At 45.0% G+C, this 14,248-nt stretch overlaps 1 protein-coding gene across 1 annotated transcript in view; it reads left to right on the top strand.

Annotated features, from left to right (window-relative positions):
* Nucleotides 1-655: 655 nt before the first annotated feature.
* Nucleotides 656-14,248, top strand: part of LOC311367395 (peroxisome proliferator-activated receptor alpha-like) — a 36,685-nt gene continuing 23,092 nt past the window's right edge. Inside the window, exon 1 of the mRNA XM_084486230.1 lies at nt 656-763. The gene's annotated coding sequence lies outside the window, so the exon portion shown is untranslated. The remainder of the gene's footprint in view (nt 764-14,248) is intronic.

Raw genomic sequence — 14,248 nt, forward strand, 5'->3', positions numbered from 1 at the left:
CCTGCACATTGGCCTTTAAGCAGAAGAACTACCACAAAGAAAAGGAAATGCAGCAATCGGCATTCACTTAACACATTTAATATCCATATAAAAATAAAAGATGCTGCATGTCGTTAAAGTTCACACAGCATTTTTCAAATAAGAAATAAGTGATTGACTTGATTTTCTTCATTTAAATTCCAAATAAGGTATTTGGTAAAAATAAAATAAAAAATAAAGGAGTACATTACTATGCAGAATCATGCAGGTCAAATATAAAATAATATAAAAGGTATTTAAAGATTTTCTCTCTCTCACACACACACACACACACACACACACACACACACACACACACACACACACACACACACACACACACACACACACACACACACACACACACACACACACCACTCGAAGCTTGAGGCAGCCGGGTGCAGTGGATACTGGTGGTAATACACCCAGTAGTGCCAGGCATGTCTTGGTAAGTATAATAATGTAACAGGATTCAAGTTCATCAGACCCCGTGTCACTCCTCGGTTTCGTTGCCTCACTGCACCACGGACATCGAATCAAACGCACTGGCCGCCGCTGGTGTGTGTATTACTTGTGTGTAGCCGATAAAATGTGTCCTAAAACACGTCACTTCCGATCACAGCCACACTGGAAAAGTTATGCATTAGCGCAACAAGTCGCAGGACATGACCGACAACCTACTGGCTAAATACCGACACACCGTGAACTGATCTCATGTTGGGACTCGAACATGTAGCGACCCGAGGTAGGCCTCTTGAATCACTTCGACTAACCAATGTAGGCATTTATTGTGGATTTACTGACTAAATCTGGGATGTAATATAATAAGGTCCACGCCGTTTACCTACCTTTCATATCCCAATAGATAATAATCGTAATATAAGGCTATAGAGTTAAACACGAACAGCTCTACGCTGTATCGAGTATTTTGAAATGATTGTAGAGAGTCAAATGTATGTTTTAGAAAGGGTTTGTTGAAGTCCGCCCAATGCGTGACATCAGAGTCCTCCGACCCCGACTCAATCTGCAACAGCAATGTAAGCTACATGTTATAAATGTATTAACATGTCAATAACTTGTGTAATCGAGGAGTTGATTAATGTCCCAATGCACGCTTCACACGTCACTTGCGGTGACGTTCGATAGAGAAAGGCTTTTTCTCATTCTCTCCAAATGAACTGACATGCTTCTTCACTGGATGGCATAATGTGACCCCCTCCTCCATAATGTGACCCCCCCCCCTCCTCCATAATGTGACCCCCCCTCCTCCATAATGTGACCCCCCCCCCATAATGTGACCCCCCCCCCCCCCATAATGTGACCCCCCCCTCCTCCATAATGTGACCCCCCCTCCTCCATAATTTGACCCCCCCCCCCCTCCATAATGTGACCCCCCCCTTCTCCATAATGTGACCCCCCCCCTCCATAATGTGACCCCCCCCCCCTCCTCCATAATTTGACCCCCCCCCTCCTCCATAATGTGACCCCCCCTCCTCCATAATGTGACCCCCCCCCCCCCCCCCCCCTCCTCCATAATGTGACCCCCCTTCTCCATAATGTGACCCCCCCTTCTCCATAATGTGACCCCCCCCCCCATAATGTGACCCCCCCTCCTCCTCCATAATGTGACATAATGCGAAAATATTGGAATGCACAACCACATTTGACTGGCCACAAAGCCAGATTTGCGTTGCTACCACAGACTTTAAAATGTAACAATTCGTAGGTTTGTCGTTTTTGCAAGCTTTGCACATTAGCGTCATTATACTTGCTTGTCATGACTTGGATCTGTTTTTTTTTAATCACATTCCCTGGAACTTTGGGCTTCTGCAAAAACAGCTAGAGGTTTAACACAAGTTAAGTCTCCCTACTTCATTATTCCGCTTGATAAATCACCTTACTGTCATCCTTGCTTTATATGCTAGAACTTACATCTTTCGTCATAACTAGGGGTGTAACGATACACAAAAGTCATGATTCGGTACGTACCTCGGTTTTTAAGTCACGGTTCGGTGACTCAAAAACAGAGTTTTCACACCGTTTCCCGAAAGCATCATTGCGTAACAAACATTGTTAAAACCCTTGTAGCTAACGAGGGCTCCAGGGGCGTAGAGCGCTAAGAGCATCCCTCAGTGGAGTCACCAGCTGGACATTCAGTGGTATTGGATGTGTTTTATTAAAACATATCCCACATCCTGCATATAATAAAATCAAATTCCATTGCTGTTGTGTGGGAGATCGCTTTCAAGCTGCACTCTCTCTGATTTAAATTCAACCATCATGGTTAAAATGTCCTCGTATTGATCAATGACAGAAGACATACTGTACATGAATCATGCTGAGACCAGCAGGTGTCAGAGAATTTCTGCAGGCGTTTTTTGTTGTGATTGTTTGCCATAAAGCACTGTAGGCGTATTGGTGAGGCTGTGATGAAGTTCACTATTTACTGGACCGTGTCTAGACAGTTACGAACATCCCTGACCTTAGTGGAGTGCACAAACCTGAGTTGAGAGTTGAGAGCGTGGTTTCTGCAGTAAACATAGACTGCTGCGGGAAACTGTGCTGCGATGCGTGTCTTTACTGCTTACATTGCCCGCACCATCATACCCCTGCCCAACAATATGGGCAGGATCTAGACCAGCAACAGCAATAGCCGTGTCAATGCCTCTGCGTTTGAATGATAATGAATGAATGTAACGTTGCGTTTTTAATGTTGACACCAAAGTTTCTAGCCTAGAGAGTGCGCGCACCAATCACTGAATGAATGAACCTTCTGCGGAATGAGAGAAAGTCTGCCCTCTTTGCGGCACAAAGCATGTTTCAGAAATCAGCACATTTAGATAAATGCTATAGTTGTCACACAGACACATGCTATTTTTTATTTTTGTAATATGGAATTATTTCAGGGGGAAAAAAATGTACGCATGGTGCGTTCAGGATTAGGACTGATATAGTCGGCTTAGACCTAATAAATTGTTTTAATATTTGTAGCATTCATATTAGTCTATTCTTTTCGTAGGCTACTCTGCTGTTGACCTTGATGGGGAGATATTTTTTTTGCTGCCACAAAATATAGTTTAATCCAACAACATTCCTGCGTCTCCCCCTCATACGGAGCCCATTTCAGCACTGTGTCAGTGGACAGCTACAAGCCTACGACGTCGTAAGAGCAGAGCACGCACGTTCATGTTCAAAGATTTTATGAAGCATCGAAAGATCCTTCATAAGAATGATCGTACGAGCAGGGGTCCATCATTAAAGTCCTGGGCCCCGTTTCCCGGGGCCCAGGACTTATTTCCATTGTGGTCCTCAACACAAAACATCAGGACAAGACAAGACACTCAGAGAGTGTGTGATAATCAATAAAAACGAAAATGAAACGTGCATCGAACCGTTACGGAAAAATTTCGGTACGAATGAGTGTTTCGTTACACCCCTAGTCATAATGTTACTGATGTCCTCGAAAGCTTCTTTGTGAGCTTTTACATAAAACATAGAGAGCTGTTGTATTCAGGGCAGGGATTTCACTGGCAGCCATGAAGTTGCCCCTCTGTCTGGCCGTGATGCCTTTCTGAATATCGTGGCCTTGGTGCCCCACACTCTGCCCCTTTTGTTTTTTCTTTTTTAAGCATTAAAGAGCTCTTGTTGACCGGCTACCCGTGCAGCACAGCGATCCCAAAGACCATGTGATAATGTAAGAGTTCTAGGGATGCACGATAACTTTTTTTTTTAACCGATACCGATAACCGATAACTTTCAGCTCCTAAAGGCCGATAGCGATAACCGATAACACACACACATATCCATATATATGATCATGACCTAAGATCATGACATTGTCGCGCAGACATCAGTAGAATCAACGGGGGGTTTAGGGGGGCGGGCTTGCAAGGGGTGGGATATGACGTAGAGTCGAGGTTCGCAGGACGGCCTCTGTCACTCAGGTGTGTCTTGGTCTGACCGCAGACAGCACGGAGGCAGAATGGGCAGAACTCATCGCGATCATCTTAAATGTTGCTGCAGCGATGCATCATATATTCCGTTGCATCCACAACATCCGCATCAATCGATGAAAGATTGGAGCATGAGTTACAGACAAATAGAAGAAACGGCGAATAAGAAAGGCGTCGCAAACGACTGCGTTAGCGGAGGAAGAGCGTCTTCTTTTGCTTAATTTCATATCTAACAAGCACTGGGACAAATGTAGTTATGTGTTTAACTGAGAAAACGGAGTGGAAGGCCGGGACCCTATAATGTTCAGCTAACTGTTGTCAATAATAAGTGTTACGAGAGTAGACATGTGTGTGCGAGAGGAGAGGAATGGTATATAACACGTGCGGAGCATCTCTAAGCTTTATATCTACGATATGCCGCCCAAGAGATTCTCCTAGCGGGTCCAAGTTAAATAGGCAGGTAGGGTGGGAGTGTTCTGTGGCTTTAAAAGCCCGCCCCCTGACGTTGCAGCCCTACCGTATGTGCTCGGTGCTGCTCCCTTGTGGCTATGTGAGAATATTACCTCTTAACTATTAAATGTGCTCGGTGCTGCTCCCTGTGGCTATGGGAGGATATTATGGCTGAAATATGTCACAAACATAATAATAATAAAAAACATTTCTATATCCGCGTGCCGTTATGAACTCATGTATTGTAATTGATTGTATGATGTGTACTTTTAGGGTTATGATAAGACCTCTAATTTAGCGTTATTGGGAGCGGGGCACTGAAATTATATAGGCCAGCGGTTCTCAAACTATGGTACGCGTACCACTGGTGGTACGTGATGCGCTATTAAGTGGTACAGTGTACAAAGTGGTAGCACTATAACAGACACAGAGACACACACGCACACAACTGAGAATCCCGTCCGCCCGCAATCCAACTCCTATATCTTAAGACTAAATGTGCCTCCGGTGTGAACTGTGTGTAGCAGAATAGGGCCGCGGGTCTACGCTACTGTAGTTTGTTATATTGTTATATTATATTTTATTGTTCCTAATGATGGTACTTGGGGAGACAAATATTTAGGTGGTACGCGGTATAAAAAGTTTGAGAACCACTGATATAGGCTATGTTATCAGGGCTATTTGTCATGATATCGGACTTATTGGAATGACGTAATAATTTCTGTTATCGGCCCGATAATTATCGTGCACCCCTAAAGTGTTCAAATAGCTTTTTTTCTAAATCAAATAGCATTATTGACCAAGTAATGCGGTAGTGTCCACACAAGTTACATTTTCTCAAGCATTTCTGAAGCACAAGCGCAGCGGAGCTTTTTGCTGCACTCAGTGCAGCAAAGGTTGTTGTCAGTGTTGCCAGATTGGGCCCGATTTCCCGCCCAATCTGGCAACATTGGCAACCCCCATGACGGCAGAGGGAGGGTTATTGTCATTTTGAAATTATCGTAGTTATGTCTAATTAAAAAATAAATATTACTTATGGCAAATTCTAATCTCATAGACAATAATACAGTTTTAACATTTGACAAAATTCAACAAATTTACTCAACTTTTTTTCCTTTTGAAAAATAAGTGGAGAATTATTGCAAAAGGGCTCTTCAAGATGCAGATCAAAACAGCAAAACAATGAACAATTTCTCTAGAATTGTTACACTGTTTATTAAAAAAACATTAATGCTTTTAGAAATTGATTTGTCTATTTAAATTAAATCAAAATCAAAAAATGTTTTTTAACTTATGCCCTTGATGCCCTGACATGTGGCCTTTGTCACATGTTTTGCCTCGCTGCAGGCCTTGCCACGAAATTCCAGGCCTGGTTGTATTGCTTGGGTTCTCCATCTGAGCATAACGTCATACAAACTAGCCACCCACTAGACTACGTTCACACCCATCCTTTGTATATGAGCATGTGTACAATAAAGAAAGTAAGGGGGGAAACTGGTCTTGTACCCATCCATGTTAGCAAACATCACATAAAATAAGTGGAGTGCTGTATGCATCTAGCTGTATGCATCTAGAGAAAAATGGATCCATAATTTATTTTACAGACACAGGATAGGATAAATGTATTAATTCAGTGTTTGTATAGAAATATCTTTCAACTAGAGTCTTGTAGCTGAAGGCAGTGCAGAGATTCATCCTAGAAACCCAATAACCTGTTGCTATGGCAGCTAACACTGGCTATCACAGGAACTGCTACAGCCATGTTCAACCCAGTCTCATACCAAAATGGAGGAAAATGGAAAATGTAGTAGTTCACAATGACGGCTCTGAAATGTTGACATGCCTGTTTTTTGGCCTTTTCGTTTCTATAGGCCTGCGTCCACGCCACGTGAAGTTTCTGTCAGCCAAAACATTGTACAGTCTAACGGTAATTGTACAGTCTAACGGCACCAGGTAGGAATGATTTCCTGTGCCGTTCTTTAAGGCAGCAGGGTTGAATGAGTGCCGCTGAAGCTGCTCTTAAGCTTGTCCAGAGTTTCGTGGAGGGGGTGAGAGACATTGTCCATGATCAACAGCAGTTTTCCCAGCATACTGTCCTCCGCCACCTCCTCCAGGGTGACAAGCTTAGAGCCAACAACAGACCCTGCCTTTTTAATTCGTTTTTAATTAGTTGCCCGCACCCCAGGTCACCACAGCGAAGAAGATGGTGCTCGCAACAACAGACTCGTAGAACATCTGGAACATCCGGTTGCAGACATTAAAGGAGCTGAGCCTCCTCAGGAAGTAAAGCCGGCTCAGGCCCTTCTTGTAGACTGCCTCTGTGTTTGTGGTCCACTCTAGTTTATTGTGCAGCACCACACCCGGGTATTTGTAAGTCCACAATGTCAACGTCTGACCCACCGATGCAGACTGCAGTGGGCGGGGGCTTGTTCCTCCTGAAGTCCACCACCATCTCTTTCGTCTTCGCAACGTTCAGCTGCAGGCGATTCTCCCCGCACCATTTAACAAAATTGCCGACCAGGTCCCTGTACTCATCCTCCCTCCCGCCCTCTACACGCCCCACAATGGCCGTGTCGTCAGAGAATTTCTGTAGATGACACGACTCACTACGGTACTTAAAGTCTGCAGGGTAGGTGGTGAAGAGGAAGGGTGACAGCACAGTGCCCTGGGGGGCGCCGATGTTGCCGATCAGACGGTCGGACACACAGCTCTGTAGTTTCACAAACTGCGGTCTGCCCGTCAGATAGTCATCGACCCATGTGACGAGGGGAGAATACACCTGCATGTTCTCCAGTTTGGCCTTCAGCAGCTTGGGCTGGATGGTGTTGAAGGTGCTGGAGAAGTCGAAGAACATGACGTGGACAGCAGTGTTGGGTCTATCCAGGGAGGAGTAGGCTTTCTGTAGCAGGTAGATTATTGCATCATCAACCCCAACATGGGGCTGCTATGGAAATTGTAGGGGGTCCTGTGATGGGCACACTAGGGGTCTGAGGTGTGCTAGAACCAGCCTCTCCATAACCTTCATGATGTGAGAGGTCAGCGCAATCAGCCTGAAGTCATCCAGTGCCACAGGATGTCCTTTTTTGGGCACTGGAACAAGGCAGGATGTTTTCCAGAGCACTGGCACTCTCTGAAGGTGGAGGCTCAGGTTAAAGAGGTGCTGGAGAACTCCACAGAGCTGGATGGCACAGGCCTTCAGCACGCGAGGGCTGATGCGGTCCGGTCCAGCAGCTTTTCTCTGATTGAGCCTCTCCAGCTCTCTCTTCAGCTGGCTGGCTGTGATGTAAAGTCCAGTCTGGGGGGTGGGGGGTTGTGCAAAGTGGTGATTGCTGCAGGAGTATGTAGGCAACAGTGAGGGAGGTGTAAGTGTCCTGGGGGAGGGGGGGGGGTGAGACAGTCTGTGGTGGGGGCCAGCAGGTGTGTGGGGGGTGGAGGAGAAGGTGGTGGTGAAAGATGGTGTCTGCTGCAGGGGTTGGTGTGGGGCTGTGAGGCCGGTGTCAGGCTGTGGGGGGGTTGTATCCAGAGGTGGTTGCTCAGAGGAGCAGCAGGGGGGCTGCTGGGGGAGCTTGAGTCGAACCTGTTGAAAAACAGGTTGAACTCATTCGCACGTTGTACCTTTCCCTCCGCTTTCTCTGGAAGCCGGTGATCTCTCTCATCCCCCTCCATACATCCCTGGTGTTATCGTTTTCCAGCTTGAATTCCAGTTTTCTCCTGTATTTTTCCTTATTCTCCCTGATGCTGTGTTTTAGTTCTCTCTGAACACGCTTGAGTTCTGCACGGTCCCCTGACCTGAAGGCCCTCTTTTTCTCGTTGAGTAGGGCCTTAAGGTCGCTGGTAACCCAGGGTTTGTTGTTTGGGTAACAGCGGACCTCTTTAGTGGGGATGGTGTTGTCCATGCAGAACCCAATGTAATCACAGACAGTTACACACAGTTATGCCATCAATGTCATCGCCGTGTGGTTTGTAGAGGGCCTCCCAGTCAGTGGCTTCCAGGGCACCCTGCACTGATTCCATGGCCTCAGGAGACCATTTCCTTACAGTCCTCACTGTCACTGGTAGCTGCTGAACCACAGGCTTGTATGATGGAGAGAGCAGGACGAGGTTGTGGTCTGACCTTCCCAGGGGAGGGAGGGCAGTGGAGCTGTATGCATCTTTAATATTTGCATACAGCAGATCTATAGTTTTATTGTCTCTTGTTGTACATTTGACAAACTGGCGAAACGTTGGAAGTGTGGATGAGAGAGAGTGGTTGAAGTCACCTGTGATGATGACGAAGGCTCTGGGGTGTTTCGTCTGTAGTGCCGCGGTCACAGCGTGGATGACGTCACACGCAGCGCCGGCGTTCCCAGATGGCGGAATGTAAACAGTAATGGCGATAACACTTGTGAACTCCCGCGGCAAATAATATGGACGTAGTCCGATGGCGTTGAGCTCGATGTCCGGGCTGCAGAACCGCTCTTTCACGGAGATGTGCCCGGGGTGGCACCACCTGTTGTTGACGAGCACGGCGAGTCCTCCTCCTTTCTTCTTGCCGCTCGCGGTGGTGTCTCTGTCGGCTCGGACCGCGTGGAAGCCGGGGATGGTGGCGTTGGAGTCCGGTATCTGCTCGTGTAGCCACGTTTCTGTGAAACCCATGATACTGGACTCTCTGTACTCCCTCTGCGTCCTGGCGAGCGCTTCCAGTTCATCCATCTTATTTACGTGATGACAGCCGGGATGCAGGGTTTAAACGTTCTACTCTTCCTTCTCCGTTTAACACCCGCTCTGCATCCTCGCCGTCTCCTTCTTAGCTCTTCCGGTACTGTCGGTCTCTCCCCGGCTAAGAGGGTCTGGGGCCTCAGGGCGATCAGCTGGTCGCTACTGTAAACAATGCCGGCTGTAGAGCGGGCCCAGCTTTCAGTCGCCAGGAGAGACCAAAGTACAACAAAGGTAACCAGGAGATATCCAAACCGGTGGAGAAGCATCTTGTTGTGTGGATGGTGTGTTGATCCACAGCTCAGTGTGCAAATAATAAATAAAAACAAACTAAAAACACAATAAAAAGTAAATAAAAACTACAAAGTACCAGGAGCTGCTACGATAGGCTGCCACTCGCACTGCGCCATCTTGTAGATGTAGTATGGCTTTTTCTCCCTCGGCTTTACACAGGCAAGACAGTGAAATCATACCTGCTTGGCAGTGTAAAAATGCCTACTGTGAGTTATTAAGGAGAAGCTTTTAAAACAGCAGGAATTGCTTGGACTTTCTAAGCTGAATATGCTTTTTAAAGACACTGTACAAGAGGGAAACCGCACTTTGTTGACCCCCCCCCCCCCCCTCAGTGAGGTTGATTGCTCATCTGCAATTTCCTCAAACACAGTCCAGACTAGGATGTTAACGACTCAATATTTTGTGAGTCAACGTGCGATATGACTATTAGATTGTGAACGATTAAAATGTCTCAAATGTCTCCGCGATCTGCCTTTACAGACAGATCGTTAGTATCGTGCTACAGTGCACGTTAGGGCTGTCACTTTTTATTTGATATTCGAATATGCATTCAAATATGACGTGACATATCCTAGTCGAATATATATAATCGATATATAAAGTGCCATGTTGTGTGTTTCTTACATTCTATCATTAGACCGTTTGGTTTTTACTTTTTATTTTATTGTTTGCCATCTCATCCATTCGCAGGCGTGCTAATCAAGTGTTTAATATATCCTGATTCGAAATGGATAACGCACGGAGCAGCCAGCCTGAGCAGTAAATTGCGACCCCAAGTCATCCCCGCTGACAGCAACACGCTGTATTGGTGGAGAGACACGGGCTGCCACAAATACCCGCTTCTCTCAACATAGACGCGCAAATCCCTGTGTGTGCCAGGCACGTCTGTGCGCTCCCAACGTGTGTTCTCCGCCTCACGTAACATCGTGAATAAAAAGAGAGCCGCACTTCATCCACATCAAGTTGATAAATTGGTGTTTCTAGCAAACAACATTAAGAAATTATTATTTATTGTAGATAGGCTATAGGTTTTACTCCTGCTGCTGTCTCCTGTTTAAGTTGTCACGTCATTGTTTGCACTGTGCAGTTTCAATTCCGTTTTTGTTTTGCATAGCCTAATTTTGTGATATAGTATAGTGGATATTGATTAAGTTGATAACCTGTTTCAAACAAAGAGGATATGGCCTAAGTCCTGTTTATGTCTCCTCTTGTCACGTAATACATTTGTGATTGAATCTCTTGATTTGATTTTTCTCAAAAGTGACAGCCCTAGTGCACATTCAATCAGTTTCAGTTATATGGCTCATACACACATCCAAAGTTGTTGCTCAGCCAAATCTTAAATCACACAATTTGCTAGTCCGTTACACGCCTTCCCTATAGAGACACACCAATAAACCAATAATGGCAGTAGGTAGTGCCTTGGATTTAATCCCCTCCCCCTTTTTATTTGGCAACTTAGCGGCATGGATGACAACACTTAGGAGTTGGTCAAATGCAATTTATTTTCTATGCCTAACATTGTGCCAGATTTGACTCTTAATAGGTCTATGGTTTGACTGAGTTTACGTAATTATAACTGAAAATGGCGGAAAAGACGGTCTGGCAGCTGCTGCGGGATAAATAAATAAATAAATTGCAATGTGCGTGGATGATCAGCTGGTCTGACGAGGAAGTGACGTAGTTCCCCCCCAGACGCGATTGGCTGATACGTTTTGCAAAACGTTTTGCAAAACGATTTGCAAAGTGTTTTACGGATTGAAATGTCATTTGAATTTTGCAACACACGGAGCGTGGCGAAGTGCATTGCAATCACGGGGACGCTATAGCTTTTCAATTTGAATAAAGGAACTCAAAAAATTTGACAAAATGTTATTCTATTTTTATTGTTAGAACTTTTGCAAATTTTATTGAGGATTTCATTTTCACTTTGCATATTAAAATACACTTTGAATAACGTATTTACAAATTACATTATTCAATTGCATAATGTAATGACTTATTGAATTGCAAATTGCAAATTGCATTGCCATTTGAATTTTACTACATATATGCTTCCATAGTTTGCCCCCAGATCAAAGATTGTACAAAGGACATGCACCACCGAAATCGGAAGATGGTTCGTCAAGTGAAGTCAGTAGGCTACTAGAGCCAAAATCACACCGTCGCTTTCTTATAAATTTATCAGACAACAAAGTGAAATTTGTGCGGGATTGTCCCGCATTATGCTGGCCTGAGTTGCGGGATTTGAAAAAAATATGTGCAATACCCGCAATCCCACGCTGATATTTAAGCCCTGAGGAAGCTTTACCTTAAGGAGCCCATTATACCACCAGGTGTGAGGGAGATTTGCCATTGCAAGCCGGTTTCAATTCTCCTATTGTTATTGTCCACCTAGATTTATGATAGATAGATAAGCAACATTTGCTTCAGTCCACTGGTTAGCCTAGTAGACTGATCTATTCAGGCTACATCTAACGAATTTGCATAAGTTCTGATTCTATATCAGTATAAAGTATATGCCAGCATCTAGAGTACAAGTACAAATATTTGAACTTAAACTTAACAGAAATGAACACTGGGGAACATTTAAAATAAAGGCCAGGCCGGCTCGTGCACTTTTGCCGCTCTAGGCTGAAAGCAATTCTGCTGCCCCTCTATTTGCAGGTGACCATACCCTGACCAATCCTCAACAGTTCAGAGGTTATATGTGTGTGTGTGTGTGTGTGTGTGTGTGTGTGTGTGTGTGTGTGTGTGTGTGTGTGTGTGTGTGTGTGTGTGTGTGTGTGTGTGTGTGTGTGTGTGTGTGTGTGTGTGTGTGTGTGTGTGTGTGTGTGTGGTAGGGCTGCCAAATTTTTTTCAATGCATAATCAGGTGTTCACTAGTGCTGCCACTAAGGACTAATTTTATAACGACTAATCTAAACGATTAATTAAAAATAAATTGTTAAAAATATATATGAATAAAAAGGCTTTGTTGCACATTGTATGCACATTGTTTTCAACCACTCTGTACCGCGCTGTATTAATTCCCAAGTTTTGAAAAGAAAAAGTATTTGAAGCGAATAAGCGACGCTGTTTTTGATTTGTTTATTTGGTTTTGAACAGATAGATTTGGATGCATGCATCGGCTTCGCCTCGTGCACACTACCTCCGTCAACGGACGCATCTCATTGACTTTGCATGGGGCGCCCTCGAAATGCATTGTGGGTCCGTCCGTCCAGTCGGCTCCGTGGCTGGCGTCAAAAGTTGAGAAATGTTAAACTCTTCGGGAAGCGACGGGTCTGTCGGCCAATCAGATTGCGGTTATGCAAATACACTAGTGTGACGCTACTTGGACTCTGTCCAATGAAATGGTCTTTGCGATAGAACCCACCGTGGAAATGTCAAAAAGTCGGCCGGCAGCGGGGGGGAATTTAAGAATGGATTTAGGAATTGGGCGATTGCTGTGGTACACGTACAGGGGCAACACTGTCCTTGCGACTACGGGATCCATTTATCAATAACAACAAGCAGGAAGACGCAGGAAAAAGCCGGCTTTATAATGCCTGGTGCAAGCAGAGTGTTGCCCCTGTTGCAGGCTGCGTCCACAAAGACTACTCCCCCATACGTCAGACACGCCCTCGCCCATCCGTCGACTGACGGAGGTAGCGTTGCCCACTGTACACGTCCGTCGACGGATCTCATTGACTTTGCATGGGACGCTCCCGAAATGCATTGTGGGTCCGTCCGTCAAGTCGGCTCCGTCTCTTGCGTCCAAAAGTTGAGAAAAGTTGAACTTTTCAGGCAGCGACGGAGTGCACTGTCCAATGAAATCGCCTTTGTTATACAACCCGGGAAAACACATAGATGCGTCAAAAAGCCCCCATCCGTCGATGGACGTGTACAGTGGGCAAGAGGCTGTTGAAAATGAATATGGCATAGTCAAATAAAACTAACAAATATTTGTTGCCAATGTTTGTCATAGGACGTCAGGTTGATAGCCCAGGCCATCTGACCTTTGCCTCAAATAGGCCGTGGATGGCGTATTGAACGGTTCAATTTTATATTGAGTATTGCAACATCCCATGCACATATTCCCATATTGTCAACACCCATGCACACATTATCGGTCCAATCAATGTAATTGTCGTCTATGTAAAAATCATTGACAAATTTATCATGTCATGGGCTGAGGAAGTGAAAAAAAAAAAGGTATTGAAAATGAGAATAATATTTCCTACAATAACAATAGGTATCGACAGATGGCATCAACAGACATTACATTAGAGATTACAATAGACTCAGCATGCCTATAGGTACAGTATTCTTGATTAACCCCCTCCATAATGACGAGCGTGAGCGACAGTCCGTCTGTGCGTTGTTGACTCAGTGGGAAGGGTCCGCTTGGCTCGTAGCTTGCTGGGTGATGCCTCCACCACACACTGCAGATAACATTCATACAGTACACGTGCCTTAATCAGAGAGGTTGTTACCAGAGGTTCTATACATATTTGATTGTTTATAATAAGTTATTACATAATATTACTATATGTGTATATCCCATATTTTAGATGGGCAGGATAATGATTACATGACACTGTCATTAGTTGGGTTTTCTAAATTTAAATTCTGAAACGGTTCCGTTGGTAAGAACACGTTTCTTTTTTGGAATAATGCTTAAAGCAAAACTACAATATCATGAGTGTGTGCTGCGTGGAGGACGTCAGTGGCTTTGGGATCCACTCGGGGTCGTGTCCTTTACAGGAGAGCTTCAATACGAGCCACGGAGCGCTGGGCAGAAAGACGACACGTGTCAAAAGAGTCCAGTTCAGGTCTTGTTCTGTGTTTAATGTGATG

Source organism: Micromesistius poutassou (assembly GCF_964030765.1).
Source record: "Micromesistius poutassou genome assembly, chromosome: 22".
In the NCBI taxonomy this organism is placed as follows: Eukaryota; Metazoa; Chordata; class Actinopteri; order Gadiformes; family Gadidae; genus Micromesistius; species Micromesistius poutassou.